At 44.9% G+C, this 21570-nt stretch overlaps 1 protein-coding gene across 3 annotated transcripts in view; it reads right to left on the reverse strand.

Annotated features, from left to right (window-relative positions):
- The window catches only part of MYO5A (myosin VA), a 665088-nt gene that overhangs the window by 307509 nt on the left and 336009 nt on the right, over positions 1-21570 (reverse strand). The window lies entirely within an intron of this gene.

Here is a 21570-nt window from a genome sequence, read left to right on the forward strand (position 1 = left end):
ATAGCAGACCATTGTGGACAAGGTGAATGCAGTCTTAGTGCTGAAGAGGACAATGGAAGAGGTCAAGAGGCACTGGAATGATGTGAAGCTCAAAAACAAGCTGAAACTCGCCAACAACAGGAAGGCAGCAATGCAGACTGGAGGTGGGAGTGCTGCGCCACAGGAGGACCTGGATGAGATGGAGGAAATGGTGTTCACAGTCATCAGTGGAGAGACTGTGGCAGGAGTTGGGGGACCGGACACTGCTCAACATGACCGGACAACAGCACCAGGGTCCAGTAATGACCAGGGACTGGGGGGACGGGGGGAGATGGGCACAATTGCACACATTTACAATTAAGTAGAGCACATCTGCGGACAAAACATGCCCCAGCCCCCAACTCCCACCAAGAGATCAATTTCCCTAAGTATGCAACATGTCAGCACTGTATACGCGCAGAAGTCGAAGGCACACCGCATGAAAGGGATAAGGGGCAGCAAAATAAGAGCTGCAGGGGCGACTCCCCCGAAATGCAGCACACACATACATAACATGCAGAGCACATCAATATTGACAACAATGCGGTACAAACCGTTACTCGTCCACAACAGAACACAGGACACAACTGGTGCCACTTGTGTGTAGAAAGTGGCCAATCACATTTGGCATTGCAGGGAAATGTGAGTTGATAATGTACAAGTACAAATACACATCCATTATGTTGTCGAAATGTCCACTGTCTCCCATCAAATAGACAGCTCCTCCCAAACAGCCACAATGTACACAGTCGTGCAGTCTATATGAAAACATGTACAATGCGACAACATACATGTGAACACATTGTTAAACTGCATCTCCCCTTCACATTGCAGAGGGAGAATCAACACCTCTTGCAGAGCAGCCCGAACCTCTCTTCTCTGATAACGAAGACGACAACCACAGCTTCGACTTTGACGCCCTCCAACAGCTTGTGTAGAGCCTCCGCAGCCCACCTCCAGGAGCAGGGAAGTCTAGCTGCTACGAGGAGACCCCACCCCCTGCACAGCTCACAGAGCAGGCAGCACCCACCACGGCTGCCTCCTAGGACCCCCACGAAGAACACATGGCCTTCCAACACCGTGTGTTGTGGTGCCAGCAGTATATGGCTGAACAGGTGCAGGTGGGCTTCGACAACATGGCAGCCAAACTAGATGCCATATGTGGGTGTCTAAGTCCCATCATGGACCACTCACAGTCCCTAACAGACACTCAGAGGCCGCTCCATGCTCTCCAACGGACCATGGCTGACATCGCTGGACCCTTACTCAGTGACTAGACAACTATTCAGTCAGAGTGGCTCTAGGGATGTCAGCCAGGAGTTGGGACACATGCAGAGGTCATTGGAGACCATGGAGCGGACGCAGGTGGAAAGAGCGGCTGCCACGGCTGCACACCAGCAAGAGGTAGATGGGTTTTCTCCATGGCCTCAGGACCATCCCCATGGCATTGCTGCCACAAGGCTTGGCGCTGATGCATGCTGCTGCTACCACTCCATCCACATCTCCGCCCCCTGAAGTGTCAGTGCCACACAGTGCAGCAGACATTCCACCTCCGGCCCCTGAGGTGTCACTGCCACATAGTGCTGGAGACAGAACACCACCACCCACGCATGAGGCACATGAAACTGCAGAGGACATAGATGTGGATGAAACCGACTCACTGGTAAGGAGAAAACTGTAGCATTCATCTCCGCCATATGGCCTGTTTCTGCTTGGTTCTGCCCTCTGCATCATCACCTTCCACTGTCACCCGATACACTCTGCGACACTCACCTTGGACCTCGACATGGACTGCCATATTATGTTTGATCACCAATGACACAGCAATCAGTCTGCGGACTGAACTCTTCCTCTTCCTTTGGACTTGTCATTCCCTGAAGGACTCTGGTAGGCCCTCCAAGGGCCAATATTGTAAAGTGTGGTTTACCTGGCCCTGTACTGCTCCAGCTGCAACACTCCACTGAATTTGCATTAAACATTCATAATCACACAGATGTGTCATGTCTATGATCTTTCAATTGTGGAGGTATGGATGAATGTAGGCTCAGTGATTCCCCCTTATGACCATGTTGCTCATCTCGTTGGAGTTGGGTCACAGGGTGACTCATTGCCGAATACAGTCCGGGTTTCGCCGCCACAACAACAGGGACACACGCATTAGTTACTTCCTTGTCCAGCCCATTATGGAACCATGCCTAGAGCCCCAGGGTCATTGTTCAAACTCTTACGCTGGACTGGCATAGGCCAGGCCAGCCCACTCCGCTCACGCTCACAGGGATGGGGTGGGGGGAGACAACGCTACATGTGCCGGGTCTTTCCTGTAGTGATCTGCAGATCACAGGTCTAGTTGTCAGCATGCCACAGCCACTCCCTCACGGCTGATTTCCACCCACACCATACTAATCCAGCACACGCATCACCCGACATATGACCCTGCCAATAAAAAGGGCCTGGCACACGTGCTCGACGCCATTTCCACTCTCCATCTGGGTGTATCCGTGCGGTGTTAATGTAGGCAGGAATCCAGGACAAGGTCCTCGACTGGATCTGCTCCTTCCTCTCCAGCAGGACGCAGCGGGTCAGACTCCCCCCTTTCCTCTCGGACCCCACACCTATCACCTGCGGAGTCCCCCAGGGCTCCTCCCTCAGCCCGACGCTCTTCAACGTCTACATGGCTCCACTTGCCCCCATCGTCAGAACCTACGGACTCAACATCGTGTCATATGCAGACGACACCCAGCTCATCCTCTCCCTATCCAACGAGCCCAACACCGCCAGACGCAACTTTCGAGAAGGCATGGAAGCCGTCGCCAAATGGATGAAAAACAGCTGCCTACAACTAAACACCAACAAAACAGAAGTACTCATCATGGGCCCAAACCCCGACGCCTGGAGTGACACCTGGTGGCCCACCGCCCTCGGAAACCCGCCAACCCCCACAGACCACGCACGCAACCTGGGAATCATCCTGGACTCCGAGCTCAAAATGGACCGCCAGATCAACTCTGTCTCATCTTCCTGCTTCCACACCCTCCGCCTCCTTCATAAGACCTTCAAATGGATCCCCCTCGAACACCGAAAGACAGTCACTCACGCCCTGGTCACCAGCAGACTCGACTACGGCAATGCACTCTACGCCGGAATAAACAAAAACCTCATCCGCAAGCTACAGAACATCCAGAACGCTGCCGCAAGACTGGTCCTCAACCTGCCAAAACACTGCCACATCTCCCAGCACCTGCGCACACTCCACTGGCTCCCCGTTGAGGCGAGAATCACCTTTAAGATGCTCACCCACGCACACAAGGCCCTCCACGGCACCGGACCAGCATACCTGAACAGGCGACTCAAATTCCACGCACCCCAAAGGACCCTACGATCAGCCCAGCTTTCCTACGCTGTGGTCCCCCGCACCCGAAAGACCAGATCGGGAGGCCGCTCCTTCTCCTTCCTCGCGGCCAAAGCATGGAACGCCCTTCCGCTCCACCTCAGACAGACAACATCTCTCCCCATCTTCGCAAGAAACCTCAAAACCTGGCTCTTCGACAGACCCCCTCCTTGATGGAATGGAACCTGCACCCCCCCAAGCCCCCCCACCCCTAGCGCCTTGAGACCCTTGCGGGTGAGTAGTCGCGCTTTAACAAACGCCTGATTGATTGATTGATAGGCATGAGTGCTTAAGGCCCTGCAACATCACATTCCCCAGGGCCAGAGGTGACATGCTGTCGTCTGCACCACGATAATCATAGAGGGTCCATGACTTACGGGGCACAGACTTGGTGGCACCAGATACACTGCGGCCGGCACAGGCAACACCACCACGGGACGGTGACTATCAGTGCACTGATGGGCACCTTAAGTGCCGAGCGGGTGTGCTGCCTGCGATGATGCCCCGTCCTGGCGGTCCGGACTGGTGACGATCGGTGTGAGCCCTGCTAAACCACAGTGTAGGCCTGAGCCAGCGGGCAGTGCGTGCCTACTGCCACGTGGCGTTGCCTCGCAGTTCACTGAGTTAGTGGCACCACAAGGGCTGGGCGGGTGTGCAGCCTGCGATGAAGTCGTGTGCACTGGTATGTCCTCTGCCATAGCGAAATCAAGACCCAGAATCAAATGTGAGATCTGGTGGCCTACGGAGCAGGGCTGCATGATGTGAAGGGTACCATGTTCGCAGGCCCTGGGCTTGGGGCTTGCACCAGCACATGGTGGGCCCTCTTTGCGACACGCCGGTGGCAGAAGGTGGGCAGGGAGCCCTGGGTGCCGCGTTTTGCACCACCTGCAGCTTCCGCACTATATCTTTGTTGGCCCCTAGATAGAGAACGTTCCCATAGTCCATTCTCGATGTCACAAGTGCCTAAACCACCGTTTTTTGGGTGAAACAAGGAAGCATCCAGACCACTTATTTCAACCACTTCAGTACAGGGAAGCAGGTGGCTGCCACTTTTACTACTTGCTGTCTAATGGACAGTCGATCATCAAAAATAAAACCCAAGTTACGGGCTTGCTGAGTGAGCTGGGAGGGCAGTACCTAGTTCAATGGACCAATGACGGGGACCCAATAGTTCTTTGTATTTTCCAAAAACAAGAACCTCGGTCTTGTCGCCATTAGGTTTAAGAATGTTTGTTTGCATCCTGCTGCAACTTTTCTTAAGCCATCTTGTAAAGCTGACGGACCGGACCCCTTCACAGAGGAAAGAGAGAAGATGATCTGGGTATCATCTGCGTAGGAGAATAGAGATAACCCAGCTTCTTCTACAATGGTCGCCAGCGGTTTAACATAAACATTAAAAAGTAGTGGGCTAAGAATAGAGCCCTGGGGGACTCCACACTCGGATGATTATGACTTAGATTTTGTGAGAAAAGAACAGGAGTAAAACCCATAAACCGTGTTGGGATTGGGTGTAGAATGTATATAAGAAACAGTTTCCCAACAGGTTTCAATTCAAGACAATTCAATAATGTATGCAGGCAGCATTACATAAAAGAGAAACAAGGAGACTTGTACAATTAAAGGGCTTGTAATTCACCAATTCTTAAAGGAAGTTGCGCCAACTGGAGGTACCTGGTGGGCTAGTCGGCCCCCAGGGACCCGGAGGATTGAAGGGGAATTCCTTCCCCAGCATAAAACGCGCCACAGGGCAAGGTTGCATAGTGTTGCTGGGAGGGGGTGGGCCTCCGTCGCGATGCCAGCTTTTTTTTGTTATTTATTTATTTTTATAAGGGGGGCTGTGTGGCCCCCCTTCCTTTCCTATTTTTTGGGCCCTCGGGACCCCATCCCCCAGCGCCTGACACCTATTTTTTATTTTTATTTTGAAATGGGCTGCGTGGCCCCCCTCCTGAGGCCATTTTCGGCCCTGGGAATCCCATCGCCCGGGGCATGGCCAAATTTCTTTTTTTTTTAATATATATTTGGAGGGGACCGCTTGGCCCACCTCCTCAGGACAATTTTGACCCCCGGACCCCATCCCCCAGGGCCACCCTTTTCTTTATTTTTTTCAAATAGGGGAGGGGGGCTCTTCCCAAGGCCACTATTGGCCCCGGGGACCCGATCCCCCGAGGCTTGGCCATCATTTTTTAGGGGGGAGGGGGGCCACGTGCCCCCCCCTCCTCCAGCCAATTATGGCCCTGGGGACCCCATCCCCCAGGGCCTGACCCCTATTTTTTATTTTTAAAGGAAGGGGGCTGCGTGGCCCCCTTCCTGAGGCCATTTTCGGCCCGGGGTCCAATCCCCCTGGGCATGGCCAACATTCTTTTTTTTTAATAAATATTTGGAGGGGACCGCTTGGCCCCCATCCTCAGGATAATTTTGTACCCGGGACCACATCCCCCGGGGCTGGGCTTCTCCTTTTCTTTATTTTTTTCATATAGGGGAGGGGGCCGCCTGTCCCCCTTTCCTTGGGCCACTATTGGCCCCAGGGACCCTATCCCCCGAGGCTTGGCTATCATTTTTTTTGGGGGGGAGGGAGCCGCATGTCCCCTCTCCTCAGGCCAATTATGGCCCCGGGTACGCCATCCCCCTGGGCCGGCCTGCCTTTTATTTTTTGGGGGAGAAGGGCCACGTGGTCCCCCTCCTCAGGCCAATTATGGCCCCAGGGACCCCAACCCCGGGGCCTGCCCACTCCGTTTGAGATCGTGGGGGGAGCCCCAAAGCCCCCACGTTGCTTTTTCACACGGGGAGCTGCTGACATGCAGCTCCCCGTGTGGAAAAGCAATCTGCTTTGGGTTTTGGAAGCGAGAGCAGGTTTCCCTGCTCTCACTTCCAAAATCCAAAGCAAGTTTGCTATGACAGGGCGGGAGCCATGCTCCTGCCCTGTCATAGCAAACAGCAGTGTCCCGGGGGTGGACACCTCGGGCCACTGCAGGAGCCGGCCCAGGGAGTTGGCAGTCCCCAGGGCTTCCAAGGGCTCCAGGAGAGGCGCCCCGCGGCCCCCCTCCCTACGAGTGCAAAGCCCCGGGGAGGTGGTGATTCCTGGGGATCGGGGTCCGTAACGGACCCCCGCATTTGCATTTGCATTATTAGTGCCCCGGAGAGGTGGCGGTCTCCGGGGCATGTGGGGGGGCTCAAGCCCCCAACACAGGTTTTTTTTTTTTTTTTTTTAAACAAGCCCCGGCATGGCGGTCCCTGGGGCTGCGGGGGAGCCATGAGCCCCCCACAAATAATCTAGAAAAGCCACAGGGTGTGATGGTCCACAGGGTATGGGGGGCCCTTGGAGGCCCCCTACACATTAAAAATGAAGCCCCGGGGGTGGCGGTTCCCGGGGCTGCGGGAGGTCCGAGTGCCCTCCCGCATATTATCATTAGCATAGCCCCGGGGGTGGAGGTCCCCAGGGCTGTGGGGTGGCCGTGTGCCCCCGTGAATATTTTAGAAAAGACCCGGGGGTGGCAGTCCCCAGGGGCTCTTCCACACATTAAAAATCAAGCCCGGGGGCTGGCTGTCCCTGGGGCTGCATAGTTTATTACCAGAGCCCCAGGGAGGTGGCCGTCCCACAATTTTGAAAATAGGAATTGGGCAATGCCCCCGGGACCTGGCCTACTCGGGGGCCTCATGTAAATGAAGCGCAGGAGCCCGTGCTTCATTTTTTTAAATAATTTCGGCAGGTTTCGCAACACCAGCCCGAATTTTGCCGAAATGTTAAAAAAATGCTTTTTTTGGCCCTGCCCCCCTTTCTTGTTTGTTTTAAAAAAAAAATCACTGTTTTCTTGTGACTCGTTCTACCGAGTCACAAGAAGGCTGCCGACACTTCCTGGTTTGGAGTGTTGGCAGCCAATCATAGTGAAGCTCGTGCTCGGGAGGGGTCATGACTCCAACGCGTCTCTAGATATCGAAACTTTTTCTTTTTTAAATTTCTCAGGAACTACTGAACGGATTTACACCATTTAAAAAAAGGGTTATTTCTGAACCAAGGGTTACCTTTTTGCCAAATTTGGTTTAATTCCGTTCAGCAGTTCGGACTGTAACTGTGTCTAAAGTTTACTATAGAAAATTACATAGGGAAAACACGTTTTGGGACCCCCCTTTAATCTCAGCGCCTGCTTGTCGATTCACCCCGACACTTTCAAGACAGGAGCTGACTGGAGCAGGCCACTACTTTTGAATATTTCACCAAGATTCGTCAACCGGCGCCAAAGATATTGAGAAAACAAAAAACGCTTTTCCTATTGCTATGGAAACTAGGTCCTAATTATGACTACCTACTGGCAACCTTATTTCTTAGCAGGGCAGTGGGTGGCTCCGTAGAGGTTATATCTGTGGAGTGGTACAGGCTCATACAAGAAGATATCACCATGAAAGTAGTGTTTTGATGAAGCTGATCCCTGCCTCGAGGATGCGAAATATGAATTTTATGATGAGAACGGCATGCTTTGATGGGCTAAAGCACTACAGAGGATACATAATGTCTGTAAAACCAAACACATGTGAGCTTTGGTTGCTAGCAGCTCAATGCTGGGAGCATCCAGGGGTATGGTCAGAAATCCGTAGGTGGATGGCGGTTGGGATATTGATACTGGATGATCTTTTTGTTGGTGGCAAATTTTGTCCCTTCTCTGAACGCTAAGAGACATATGACCTCCCAGTTGGGCGCGGCGCTTGGTACATGGGATAAGTGAGTGGAGGGGTTGCGGAGTTGAAGAACTGCCAGAACACGAATGTTTGTGCCATCAACTACTCATTACAGAGCATACAAAGGTGGCCACACTATTCTGGAGGGCTCCGCTAAAAGAGGCGCAACCAGTCCTGCTGATTCTGTGATCGCGCTTGGAGGAAGACTTGGGGCCAACCCTTGTTAGATGCTGCTTGGAGGAGAGAGTGCTAGAGTTTATCCCTCGTGTGTCTAGAAATGCTCGCTTCAAGCTCATCCAGTTTTATTGTTTGCACTAGGCTTATCTTACCACTTATCTTACCACCCAGCGACTACATGCTATGTATCCGGCTGCAACATCGGCTTGCCCCAGATGAGATGCGGCCGATGCAGGTTTCTTTCACATGGTATGGGACTGTGGTTCATTGGGCTACCAACTGGGAGTTCATGCTCCGCCTCCAGATGTGCCTACTGCGCCTCCATGAATGCATTGCAGCTAGGAAAGTAACAGCAGATTTACAGATCTAGCATAGATTCTTGCTTGTAGACAAATAACTATGAGGCTGAAATCCACGGGGATAGGGGATGGAAGTAGTTAAATGGGTGGACAGTGAGAGAGAGAGATTTGTGGACAGGAGGCCCGGGGGGGGGGGGGTCCGAATTGTACTTGCTTGGGATGCAGTGTTGTTGGCCTATCCACGACTGGATTGTGAGGGTCTTATTGTGGCGGATAATTCTCACTCAAGTATCCTTTTGCTACCCACTGTTCCCCGCTTTAGAGAACTCTTCCACGGTATTTGGTAGAGAAGTGTGATTGGTCTATGATTTTACATAGGTATGGCTCTGGTTTTTGGATGAACGCTTCCGACTTCCCCGCAAGGTGTGCTAAGCCCTGACTTTGCAAATGTTGGCATAGCTTACTTACAAGTTCCTCCCTTTTTGTCAATGCTTTGCTGTACATGATGATACTGGGTCCTATGCTCGCCTTGAATACTGTTTATATTGTGCACCTTACCCACCGTCTCCACTGCTCTTTTTGTTTTAGTGGTTTAAAATGCTTAAAAAAATCCCAATCTAAGTCATTTCTGTAATTTAAAACTCAAACAATAAACAACAACAAAAACAGAAAACATTAAAGAAATATACAAATTATTCAATATTTTATGCAATTCACAAATAATAAATATACAAAACTGAAATGTTAATGGTAAGGTTGGAGCTTTTTAAAATGTGGTTTTATTTCTGAAAGACGAAGCAATATGGGAGACTCTAGCATAGTGCTTTATCTTTTATGCTCCTTTAACCCCTTCCATGCTCTGCCGACGCGAGCACTCCCTCCCTGGTGTTGCGCACGACTGTTGGCCGACACAGCGCAACCCACCCTTTAGGTTGCTGCCGTACTGCGAAGGAATGTTTGCCGCGGTAAACGGGTTAAATGTTCCCTTTACATTGGCGCCAGTGCATCAATTGAAGCCACTTAACGCCCATTCTGGATTCGGTTTGCTGTACTCTCGCTGCATTCATTAATAAGCTATGAACAGCAACTTAGGGCCTGATTTCGAGTTTGGCGGACCGGGTAACTCCGTCACAAACGTGACAGATATCCTGTACGCCGTATTACAAGTCTATTGAAGGCTGTGGCACTTCTGATATGGTGGACGGAATGTCCGTCCGGTTTGTGATGGAGTAACCCGTCTGTCAAACTCTAAATCAGGCCCTACATTTTAGCATCCTATTTAAATTCCTTCACATTTACAAAACATTTTAAAATGTTTCATTTTGCTCTTTACATATTTGCACTTTATTAATCTGCTAATGTAATTTCCTAAACAGTCAGGGGTCACCTGAGTAGGTACCCAGTACCCCAGGTCAAGAGCCGCTGCTTTTCACAATGTGCGCCCAAGAACACACAGTATCAAGGGCCCTCTGTGCATGCAGTGTACTGCTCACTGAAATAAATACAGTTCAGTATTATGGTGAGTGTTCGGCTGCTTTCAGAGCTGGCATTTCATATTCATTAAAAGACATTTTCATTGTCAAAACATGTCACATAATTCACCGTGACAAGCTCCAAGTACAGTAACACTTGTCTGACTGTTTAATCTCCGTGCACGATATTTGCTCTCGCTAACAAAGCCACGTTTAAAGAAATGGCTTCTTGAGAATCATAGACTTCGTTTAATTAACTGTGACAAATGGCATTTCCCTGGTGGCAAACTTCCTTGCCTCTGGGATAAAATACCATGTTTGGGGGTTGCCCATAACCAAATAATGAAGAATCTTTCAAGAGTGTACACATATTTGCTTCCGCACAAAACAAAATGAATTGTGAAGCTTCAGGAGAAGCATTGTCATTTCGGCCTGCAGTTAACACCGTCCCTTGACACAACAACCAAACCTCGTAATTCAACACTATACCACAATATTGCACCATATTACTCTAAATCAAATCCTATCTTGGTGCAGGGCATTATATAATACGATTCCACTCTATACCTCACCATAGAGCTTTCTACATCTCATACCAAATCTTCATTATAATGGTAAAACAGATTGGTTGTATGACAGAATACCAACAACATCAATATTGAATCACATGAATATTGTGTCAAAATATTGCCTACATAAAATATAGAGTTTACATATACTGTATGTAAACTTCAGAAACATTGCATCAAAAATACAGTGACACAAAATATTAAACATAAGGTAAGACTATTGATTTATTAACACATATAGCATACTTATTTTATTTAAAATAGTAAAGCAGAAAGTAATATCATTTAAAATAGATCGTGCAAATACCGAAAATTAAAAATTATATCTATATGTATATGTATATAATATTTAAAAATATATAAAAATAATGATCTACGGGGAGGGAAAGCGTCAGGCCCTATGGTATCCCCACTGCTCAACTGTGTAATGAAAATCTTGGCGAAGGTTCTCACCTCTCGGTTGCTCGGGGTCCTTACGCGCCTAATCCACCCAGATCAGTCGGGGTTTATGCCTGCGAGAAACACCTCTCTCAACCTGCGATGGCTTCATGGAGTTCTGGGACTTGTGGATACGATCAGTGAAGACGCAGTTGTAGAATCCCTGAATGCTGCTTCAGCTTTTGACACGATCGAGCGGCCTTATTTGCCGTTCTCCGCAAATTGGGGTTTGGACCTGTATTTATTGACTGGGAGCAACTTCTATACTGCCAACTGCTCGCACCAGTGGTTGTTAACAACAGGAAATCCCTGTGTTTATTCTCTGAAGAGGCACCCGACAAGGCTGTCCTCTGTCACCGCTCCTTTTTGCTCAGGCCCTGGTGTCCTGGGCGGCGTGGGTCCGTCAGAACCCCGCTATCAGGGGCCTTCGATGGACGCACGGTTGGGAAGATGGCATTTCATTGTACGCAGATGACATCCTGCTTTACTTGGCCTCCCAAGCGGCATCCCTTAATGTAGTCATGGACACATTCTGTGTGTTTGGCAGGTTTGCGGGCTACACGATCAACTGGTCTAAGTCAGTATTCAACATCCTTTGTGGCAACCGGCCCTCACTTCCATGGAGCGGTCGGCTAGCGGAAGCGACTGACGGCTTCAAGTACTTGGGTATTAGGATCTCTAAAGATCTTTCCAGATTCTATGAAACTAATCTCCTGCCGCCTTTGGTGTGTCTTAAATCCGATGTTCAACACTGGAAATCGCTCCCCGGGACTCTTGGGGCGCGCAGCCCTGTTTAAGATGATGTCACTTCCCAGACTGTTATACGTGTTACAGAACGCTCCGCTTCCTGTTTCCGCCACATATTTTAGGGACCTCTACGGCATTGTTTGGCATCTCCTGTGAGAGGGCAAGGCACCACGTATCATCACACACAAACTCACACTGGGTTGGTTCGACGGGCGTATAGGGCTCACAGATATTAGTAAGTATTACTGGGCTGCGCAGTTCGCAGTCATTAACCACTGCTCCTACAGATCCCATGATGATACGGCCTTTCAAATCGACAGATGGCTCCTCCCGGGAGCTTGCTTTGGAGGTGCGTTGGACACGCGGCCTTTGCGGCCTGCCCGGTCTGGCCCGACTGGGCATGCAGTTACCGTATGGAAGGCGGCCAACAGGAGTCTGTACTGGGAGGGTAGAATCACTCAGGCCAAGCCACTCTGGTATTGTGAACAACTGGGTAGGCTGATTCGTTCGAAGGGTTTCGACAAATGGGACCTCATAGGTATCTCTAGAGTTGGTGACTTATCGAAATTGGGTGATGTGCTGCCCTTTTCCTGACTGTAGCAGGAGTACGATCTCGTCCAGTCTGAATACTTTAGATATCTTCAAATCAGACATGGCCTGCTCACTAGTATTCCGAGAGGTAGCGATCTCCCCGAATCCTCTCCACTTGAAGATAGGGTTCTCGATGGGAACCTGCCGGAAAAAGCCATATCCCTCATATACAGGAAGCTCATCAATAATATGGCGGATCCTCTGACCCGTCTGCATGCCCGATGGGATCACGACGTCACTGGTCTTGAGGATACAGAGTGGCGGGCAGCGGTGGCTTCTCCTCGTGAGGTGGCTATTTCCTCCCGGATCCGACTGGTCCAATTAAAGTTACTTCATAGATCCTATATGTCAGGGCCTTTACTGATTCATATGGGTTATGTTCCAGAGGGAGGCTGTGTACGACAATGCGGGCAGGAGGGCACATTTATTCAAACTCTCTGAGAATGTATTTTTATCCAGGGGTACTGGGAACGGGTGGCGGGCCGAATGGAGGATGCACTAGGGCAACAGATTCACTGCAATATAAAGCTAGCGCTGTTGAATATTTGGGATCCTACAGATCTAAACTCCAGGGAACGACTGTGGGTCACACTTGGGCTCATGATTGCCAAACAAAACATCGCACGGCTTTGGAGGGATTCTCACCCGCCGAGAATTGCAGACTGGTCCAACGATATGGATTGGTGCATGGTGACAGAAAGATCCCATCTCTGAAGCTAGGGGGGTGCACGAAGAAATGGATGCAAGTCTGGGGACATTGGAACACGTACAAGGGTGAGATCTGTGAGCCGCCAAGTGTTCGAGAAGATATTGCCAGACTCTTGGCTTCAGCTGCTGACATTATCAATCCTGAAGTCAACAAGAACGTCAATACCTCTCAGCGGGACGCTCTTGTTCCGGTGATCTGGAAGCAAGCTAAAATCCTCCCCCTCTTAAAGAAGTCTACCTTGGCCCCCTCGACTCCCGGAAACGAATGCCCTATCTCACTCCTGCCTAGTTTGGCTAAGGTGTGTGAGAAGGTAGTCACAAATCAACTTACCAAGTATGTCCAGGCCTCGGGTCTACTCCACCCGGTTCAATCTGGATTCCGAGCTTCGTATAGCACGGAGTCAGCGTTGTTGGAGGTGTCAGAGGCGATCCGTGAGTGTTTGGATACTGGCGTGAGGGTGGCCTTGGTTATGCTGGACCTCTCGGCGGCATTCAATACGGTGCCCAACTCCTTGCTTCTTGACCGTCTCTCGAGATTGTTATATCTGGGTAAGCCTTGGGCTGGATCAGGTCTTTCCTGGAGGGCCATTCACAGCAGGTCTGGCTTCCACCTTTGGCCTCTGCTTCCCAGCCTCTGATCACGGGTGTCCCGCAGGGGTCATCCCTTAGCCCCCTTCTTTTTAACATCTATTTCACCATGCTGGTTTATCTTGCGGATTCACTGGGGGCTCAGGTGATGGCTTATGCTGATGACGCTCAGCTTCTGTTTAGCAAGGGAAGATGACTCTGTCTCCTCTGCTCAACATTGTCTATCCTGTTTTTTCACTGGCTCGCTCATGCGCAGCTTAAATGTAACAAGGAGAAATAGGAGATTCTTCTGTATAGCAAATTCCCAACAGACTTTAGAGAGAAACTATGGCCCCCAGGCTCTCCCTTGCCTAGTTCGAAGGGAGACTATGCCAAGAAACTGGGGGTGTGGTTTGAGGAGAACTAACTTTTTCAATCCGGGTGAAGAAGCTGGCTGGGTCCTGCTTTGGCATCCTGAAAATATTGAGGAGGTTTCTTCCTCTTCTTCCCAAGTCTGCAAAGGAAACTGTTGTTCGAGCTCTGATTCTCTCCCGCCTGGATTACGCTAATGCATTGTACGCTGGCATCCCGGGCTATTGTATTGTATTGTATTGCATACTTCTATAGCGCAAAAAAACTGTCACCCAGAGGGTATCCTGGCGCTTTGACTCTACATGGCTGATGTGCACTCACAGAATGACTTTACTCTCGGAAAAAAATTAGTTTTCAAACCTTTTTTGAAAGGTAGAAATTCCCCCTGACTCCTCAAGGACAGGGGGAGAGAATTCCAAAGCTTGGCAGCTGTGGCTATCTTTTGAATAAACTTCAGACAGTGCAATACTCGCCTGCCAGGTTCCTGCTGGGTCTTTCCAGCAGGAGCAGTGTGCGCTCCCATCTGCGCTCTTTGCACTGGCTTCCTGTGGAGGCTCGAATAAAATTCAAAACTTTGACCATTGCCCACAGTACTCTCAATGGCCGGGGGCCCACCTACCTACAGAGGAGGTTTTCCTTTTATGTCCCTGTGAGACAGCAGCGTTCACCTTAACAACTCTTGCTCAGATCCCCTGGTTTAACTGTCAAAGGCTTGGCGGGAGCTCTCTTGCTCGAAAAGCTGCGTTGGAATGGAACACCCTGCTGATAGCTCTACGTAGTATTCAAGATTGTGTAACCTTTAGGAAAAAGCTAAAAACTTTTCTCTTTTAGCTCCGCCTTTTGACTTTGACCCCTCTTTCTGGCTCGCACCGGGACACTCCTAGGAGTAGCTGTGCGTCCTACAAATTCACATAGATAGAGATAGATAGATTGTGGGGGGCCTTGATGTCACGTAATGAACACGGTCTTCCAGGAATTGTAGTGTGAACACAGAGAGGAGGTTTTCAGTGTATATCGTGTATGACTAATTGTTTACTACTGCTGTGACTTCGTAACATGCCCTTATTTGTTTTCTATAAAAAAAATGAGGCAACAAACATATATATAATATAAACAACACATATATGTTATCTAATTCAAATATTAAAATTAATATACAGAAATTAGGTTAACATAATACTAAGCACCAAGTATGTGAATCACATGCACACACACACACACACACACATATATATATATATATATATATATATTAACAAACGCAAGACCAGTAATTCCTTAAATATAATTGATATAAAACAAACTTATTTAAATAACAATTAAAAACAATGTAACTCCATATTTTTACAAAAAAAGGAAAAGTGTCAAATGTTGAAGAGGTTAGATTTACTATTCTCACTCTAGTGAACGCAAAAGCAGGGAAATAATGGACCGTGGAGGAGTTACATTTACTATTCCTTTTCCAATTAATGCAACAGTAGGGAAAGTGTGGACTTTCGAGGGATTGGATTTACTATACGGAGTTTAATTACTCAATGGAGGAAAAGGAAGCTCTGTCCACCTCATGGGCTGTCCGTAGATTAAGAACATTTTGTTGGGGGCGTAGGTGTGAGGTGTTGACATCATAAACCATTGAAAGAGGTGTTAACTAAGAAAGGTATTGCCTTTATCTCGCACCAGATACGGAAATAGGTGGTTGCATTGCAAGAGTTTGATCTTGATATCATTAATTTGCCTGAGGTCAGTAACATTTTGCCTGACTGTCTGTCAATGTTGGGGGATGTTGAAAGTGAAGTGTCTGAGAGGGGAAACAACCTTTACAACGCAACTTTTACAACGAACTACCATTACAACGAAACTTTTACAACGCAAAAACTTTTACAACGCATACCATTACAACGCAGGATTTTACAACGCTAGTACCTTTACAACGCATACCATTACAACGTAAGTATTGGTAAGTATATAATTATTTTTAAAATATTATATGTTTGGGTTTTTGGGTAAAGGGGTATTTTTAGGGTTCAGGGTCAGTTTTCAGTTTTTGGGTAAAGGGGTATTTTTAGGGTTCAGGGTCAGTTTTCAGTTTTTGGGTAAAGGGGTATTTTTAGGGTTCAGGGTCAGTTTTCAGTTTTTGGTTAAAGGGGTATTTTTAGGGTTCAGGGTCAGTTTTCAGTTTTTGGCTAAAGGGGTATTTTTAGGGTTCAGGGTCAGTTTTTAGTTTTTGGGTAAAGGGGTATTTTTAGGGTTCAGGGTCAGTTTTCAGTTTTTGGGTAAAGGGGTATTTTTAGGGTTCAAGGTCAGTTTTCAGTTTTTGGGTAAAGGGGTATTTTTAGGGTTCAGTGTCAGTTTTCAGTTTTTGGGTAAAGGGGTATTTTTAGGGTTCAGGGTCAGTTTTCAGTTTTTGGGTAAAGGGGTATTTTTAGAGTTCAGGGTCAGTTTTCGGGTAAAGGGGTATTTTTAGGGTTCAGGGTCAGTTTTCAGTTTTTGGGTAAAGGGGTATTTTTAGGGTTCAGGGTCAGTTTTCAGTTTTTGGGTAAAGGGGTATTTTTAGGGTTCAGGGTCAGTTTTCAGTTTTTGGGTAAAGGGGTATTTTTAGGGTTCAGGGTCAGTTTTTAGTTTTTGGGTAAAGGGGTATTTTTAGGGTTCAGGGACAGTTTTGGGTTTTTGGGGTACAGGGTTAATTTGTAAAAATAAAATAAAATTATATTTAAATTAAATTAATTAAATGTAATTAAATACAAATTAATTATATTTTAATAATTTAAATTACAAAAAATATTTTTAGGATTCAGGGTCAATTTTGGGTTTTTGGGGTACAGGGTTAATTTGTAAAAATAAATTAAAATTATATTTAAATTAAATTAAATTAATTAAATAAAATTAAATAAAATTTAATTATAATTTATATTAAAAAAAATATTATATACTTACCAATATTTACGTTGTAATGGTATGCGTTGTAAAGGTACTTGCGTTGTAAAATCTTGCGTTGTAATGGTATGCGTTGTAAAAAATTTGTTGTAATGGTAGTCGTTGTAAAAGTATGCGTTGTAACGTCATACATCCGTCTGAGAGGGGAGAGTAGTCTGGTGGTAAGGATTTTGAAGAAGAGATCAATGTGTGTTTGATTACTGAAGGTGCAAGTTCTGAAGTAGCCTGGAAAGAAAGTTTGGTGACAGATGAACTTCTGCAAAACGTGGTGGCAATGATTTCAGGTGGTTGGTATGGGAAGAAAGATTGTGAGGATGAAACGAAGGGGTATTGGCAAGTTATAGGAGAGTTAGCTGTTGGTTGTGTGCCATGGTTTTTCACATAGACGGAGAAATTAGGAGTTGTGCCGAATGCTTGTGTAGTGATATGATTTAAAAGTGTAGAACACAGTTGATGGTAGTGAGGGAACAAGCCAGTGGCCCATAGTTGGACATTGCTATTGACATTTTGGTCCCGGTGAAGTTGGAAATCTCAAGATCGCTGCGTTGATATGCATAGATGAATCACTGACAGAATATCAACGGACAAAATATCGACCTACAGAAAAATCGATGCTGGAATATCGAAGGTAAGAATACAGACATCCTATTTACAGCACGGTAAGTACAAAAATATAGAGAAAAATATCGATGGTAAAAATATCGTAATTAAAAATATTGTTTTTTTAATTAAAAAAAGTGTAAAATAAAGTAAATAATACTTATAAACATAGTTAAAATATTCATATATTAAAAAATATTATAAATTACAAATACATCTAAACATAAAACAATAACATAAATAAATAGTAAATAATTATATTTAATACATTAAAGAAGTTAAAAAAAGTGTAAAATAAAGTAAATAATACTTATAAACATAGTTAAAATATTTATATATTAAAAAATATTATAAATTACAAATACATCTAAACATAAAACAACATAAATAAATAGTAAATAATTATATTTAATACATTAAAGAAGTTAAATATACTTTCAATATTTTAAAAATTATTATTATACTACATTACCAAAAATAATGATAAAAATATTAAATAGCTAAATAAATAAAAGTACTATTCAAAGTCCAAAAAAAAATACAGTAATGATAACATTCATTAGGTGCTACAGTAGGGAAAGCGATGGATAGCGTAGGGGTAAAAATGACTATTCCAACTGCAGAGGGTGCAACAGTAGGGAAAGCGTCGGATAGCGTAGAGGTAAAAATGACTATTCCAACTCCAGAGGGTGCAACAGTAGGGAAAGCGTCAGAATAGCGTAGAGGTAAAAATGACTATTCCAACTCTAGAGGGTGCAACAGTAGGGAAAGCGTTGGATAGCGTAGGGGTAAAAATTACTATTCCAACTCCAGAGGGTGGAACAGTAGGGAAAGCGTTGGATAGCGCAGGGGTAAAATTATTATTCCAACTCCAGAGGGTGTAACAGTAGGGAAAGCATTGGATAGCGTAGGGGTAAAAATTACTATTCCAAATCCAGAGGTGGCAACAGTAGGGAAAGCGTTGGATAACGTAGGGGTAAAAATTACTATTCCAACTCCAGAGGGGATTACAGTAGGAAAAGCGCTGGATAGCGTAGGGGTAAAAATTACTATTCCAACTCTAGAGGGTGCAACAGTAGGGAAAGCGTTGGATAGCGTAGGGGTAAAAATTACTATTCCAACTCCAGAGGGTGCAACAGTAGGGAAAGCGTTGGATAGCGTAGGGGTAAATTACTATTCCAACTCCAGAGTGTGCTAGAGTAGGGAAAGCGTTGGATAGCGTATGGGTAAGGATTACTATTCCAACTCCAAGGAGTGAAACAGTAAAGAAAACGTTGGATAGCGTAGAATTTAATTATAACATACTTATAAGTGTTTTTTGTATTTAAAATAATGAATAATTAATTTTTTAAATAAATCTACATCATTTACAAACAATTAATTATTAAAAGCAATTACAATTGAATAATTAACAATAAATTAACAATAAATACTAATAAATATGAATTAATAAATATTAGTCAAATAATAAATATTAAACAATAAAATATTTTCCATTACAAAAAAATATTAATTATTTAAAATTAATTCACAATTAAAAATGATTAAATAACATTTTTCATACCAAATAATACTTTTTATGAAACAATGATTACCAATTAAATAAAAATAATTTCCAATTAATAACAATTAATTACCAATTAAAAATATTAATTGCCAATTAACACAATTATTTACCAATCAAAAAATGAATTACCAATTAAAAAATTAATTACCAATTAAAAACATTATTACCAATTTATAAAAGTAATTACCAATTAAAAACATTAATTGCCATTTAAAAAATTAATTATCAATTAAAATAATTAATTGCCAATTAAATATTAATTATAAATAAAATAATTATCCATACCAATAAATATAAATCATTAATTAATTACAATTAAATTACTTCCCACCCAATTCCCCTATAAACCCACAACCCGCTACAGAAATAAAAACAAAAATTATTAAAAGTAATTTATAGTTCCTAAAAATGAATAATTAATTAAGTATATTTAAATTCCTTCCCACCCTATTCCCCTATAAACCCATAATCCGCTCCGGTACTAAAACATAAAATTTACTTAAAAATAACATTATTAATATATAAAAATAGTACACATATAATTTAAAACAATTAAAATACTTAAAAAAAAAAATACTACACATACATAATAAAATACATAACATTAATACAAATATCGATATTAGTAACATCGAGATTAGTTACATCGATATATATGCTATCGATATTAGTAACTTCGATATTACTTACATCGATATAAAAAAATTGATATTACTAACCTTAGGGTCGATATTCTGTCCAACAATATTCTTGACCGATAGATAAAACTCGATATTTAGACTGTGCACCGTATAGATATGTTCCCACGGTGGCCAGAGATCCAGGTGGTAAATTCAGTTAAATCAGGTGTAGTCATTGATTTTTTGGAAGATCTTTTTGAGAGAGGGGGTTTCACTTTGTCTCTAGTCTCAGACATTGGGGTACAGTTTACCTCGAGTGTAGAGGGATCAAACATAAAAAGGAGGCATTATACCATTTAGAAACTTATGGAGTATTTGAAAGGTTTGTGAAAGTGCTTAAGGAGATGTTACAACAGGCTGTTGTTTCTGGTTTGAACTGGGAAGTGGCTATGATAAAGAAGGTACGCGAGTACAGATTTACACCACATTTGTCAACGGGGATAGCTCCCTTTTGATTATATAAAGGAAGGATTGCAGAGATAACACCATCTTGGGTCACAGCCAAAATGTCAGTGGTGGATGATTGTGTTGGCAGTACAGAAGGGTGGAAAATAGAGAAAAAAAAATTGAGATAAGGAAAATGTGGCTTGATCAGAGATGAGCTGTGGAAAGCACTGTTGTGAATGTGGGTGACTGGGTGAAGATCAAGTGACCTTGGAAGGATGGTAAAAATTTCAAGTTCAGTGAACCGTTCATGGTCATCAAAGATTTAAAAAAATGCGGTAAAAACTGATGACCGCAGGGTGTGGAATTTGAATAGGGTGGCCAACTGTCAACCCAATGGAGAGGATCTAAGTGAAACTTGTATTGCACAAGAGGGTGTTGCCAGATCACAACATTTGACAAAAATTCCACTCCAGTTGCAAAATTATTTTTGTTAGGTACTGCATTGCTACGTTTTGGTTTGGTTTCCGGTCTCATTAGTTTTGTTCCCCTTTTATCTAAATATCTTTCAGTTGTCTGTGTAATATTGGAAGGGAGGTGATGTGGTGTGCTGTATCTAACCTGTGATGCTGTGTGTTAGTATCCAGGTGACGATGTTAGGAACTTGGAATGTGGGTGGTTGCCAAGGGAGGTGGAAAACGATGTGGATGGGGTCTGTCATTAGATGACTACAATAAAACCGGATAAAACCAACAAGGATTTATGTCTCTTGACTGAGAGAAAGACGAACCTTTTACAACCCTCCCATTTGAAATGTTTTTAGATATCATCAGCAATTTACATACATCAGAGAATGATTGCCTTGGACAATGTGTTATGCATCCAGAGAGAACCAGAGAATTTCAACTAACTAGCCCTGAACAAGGAAATCATAACCTACATAAGACTGCAGTTAATCATCTTACCTGAGAGCTGAACAGAACTCTAGAACTCAGATATAAAAATACAAAATGCTTTTGATGTTGAGCAAACAGTGGAGTGGAGAACTCCTCCTTTCCAATTTTCTTAAGAAATGACAAAACCATCAAAGCCAGCGATTCATCTATCGAGTGGGTGACAGCACAAAAAAGGAAGGCCTATTGTATTAGACATCCTGCCTACTGCAAAACCAAAGATTTGCACTGCTTCAACAAATAAACTATACCCACAGACCTCCAAATCCATTCTTAAAAACACAAAGATAGCAATGCTTAAGGTTGGCAAAAAACTTTAAAATAGTCTTACCTAGAATCCCTCTGGGCCAATAGCAAGATTAAATATAAAGGCAAAAGCCTAACCCTAGACACATGGATCAAGAAGGGAATCCTCTTCCCTTATCAACTAGGGAA

This window comes from Lissotriton helveticus, chromosome 3_2 (genome assembly GCF_964261635.1).
Source record: "Lissotriton helveticus chromosome 3_2, aLisHel1.1, whole genome shotgun sequence".
NCBI lineage: Eukaryota > Metazoa > Chordata > Amphibia > Caudata > Salamandridae > Lissotriton > Lissotriton helveticus.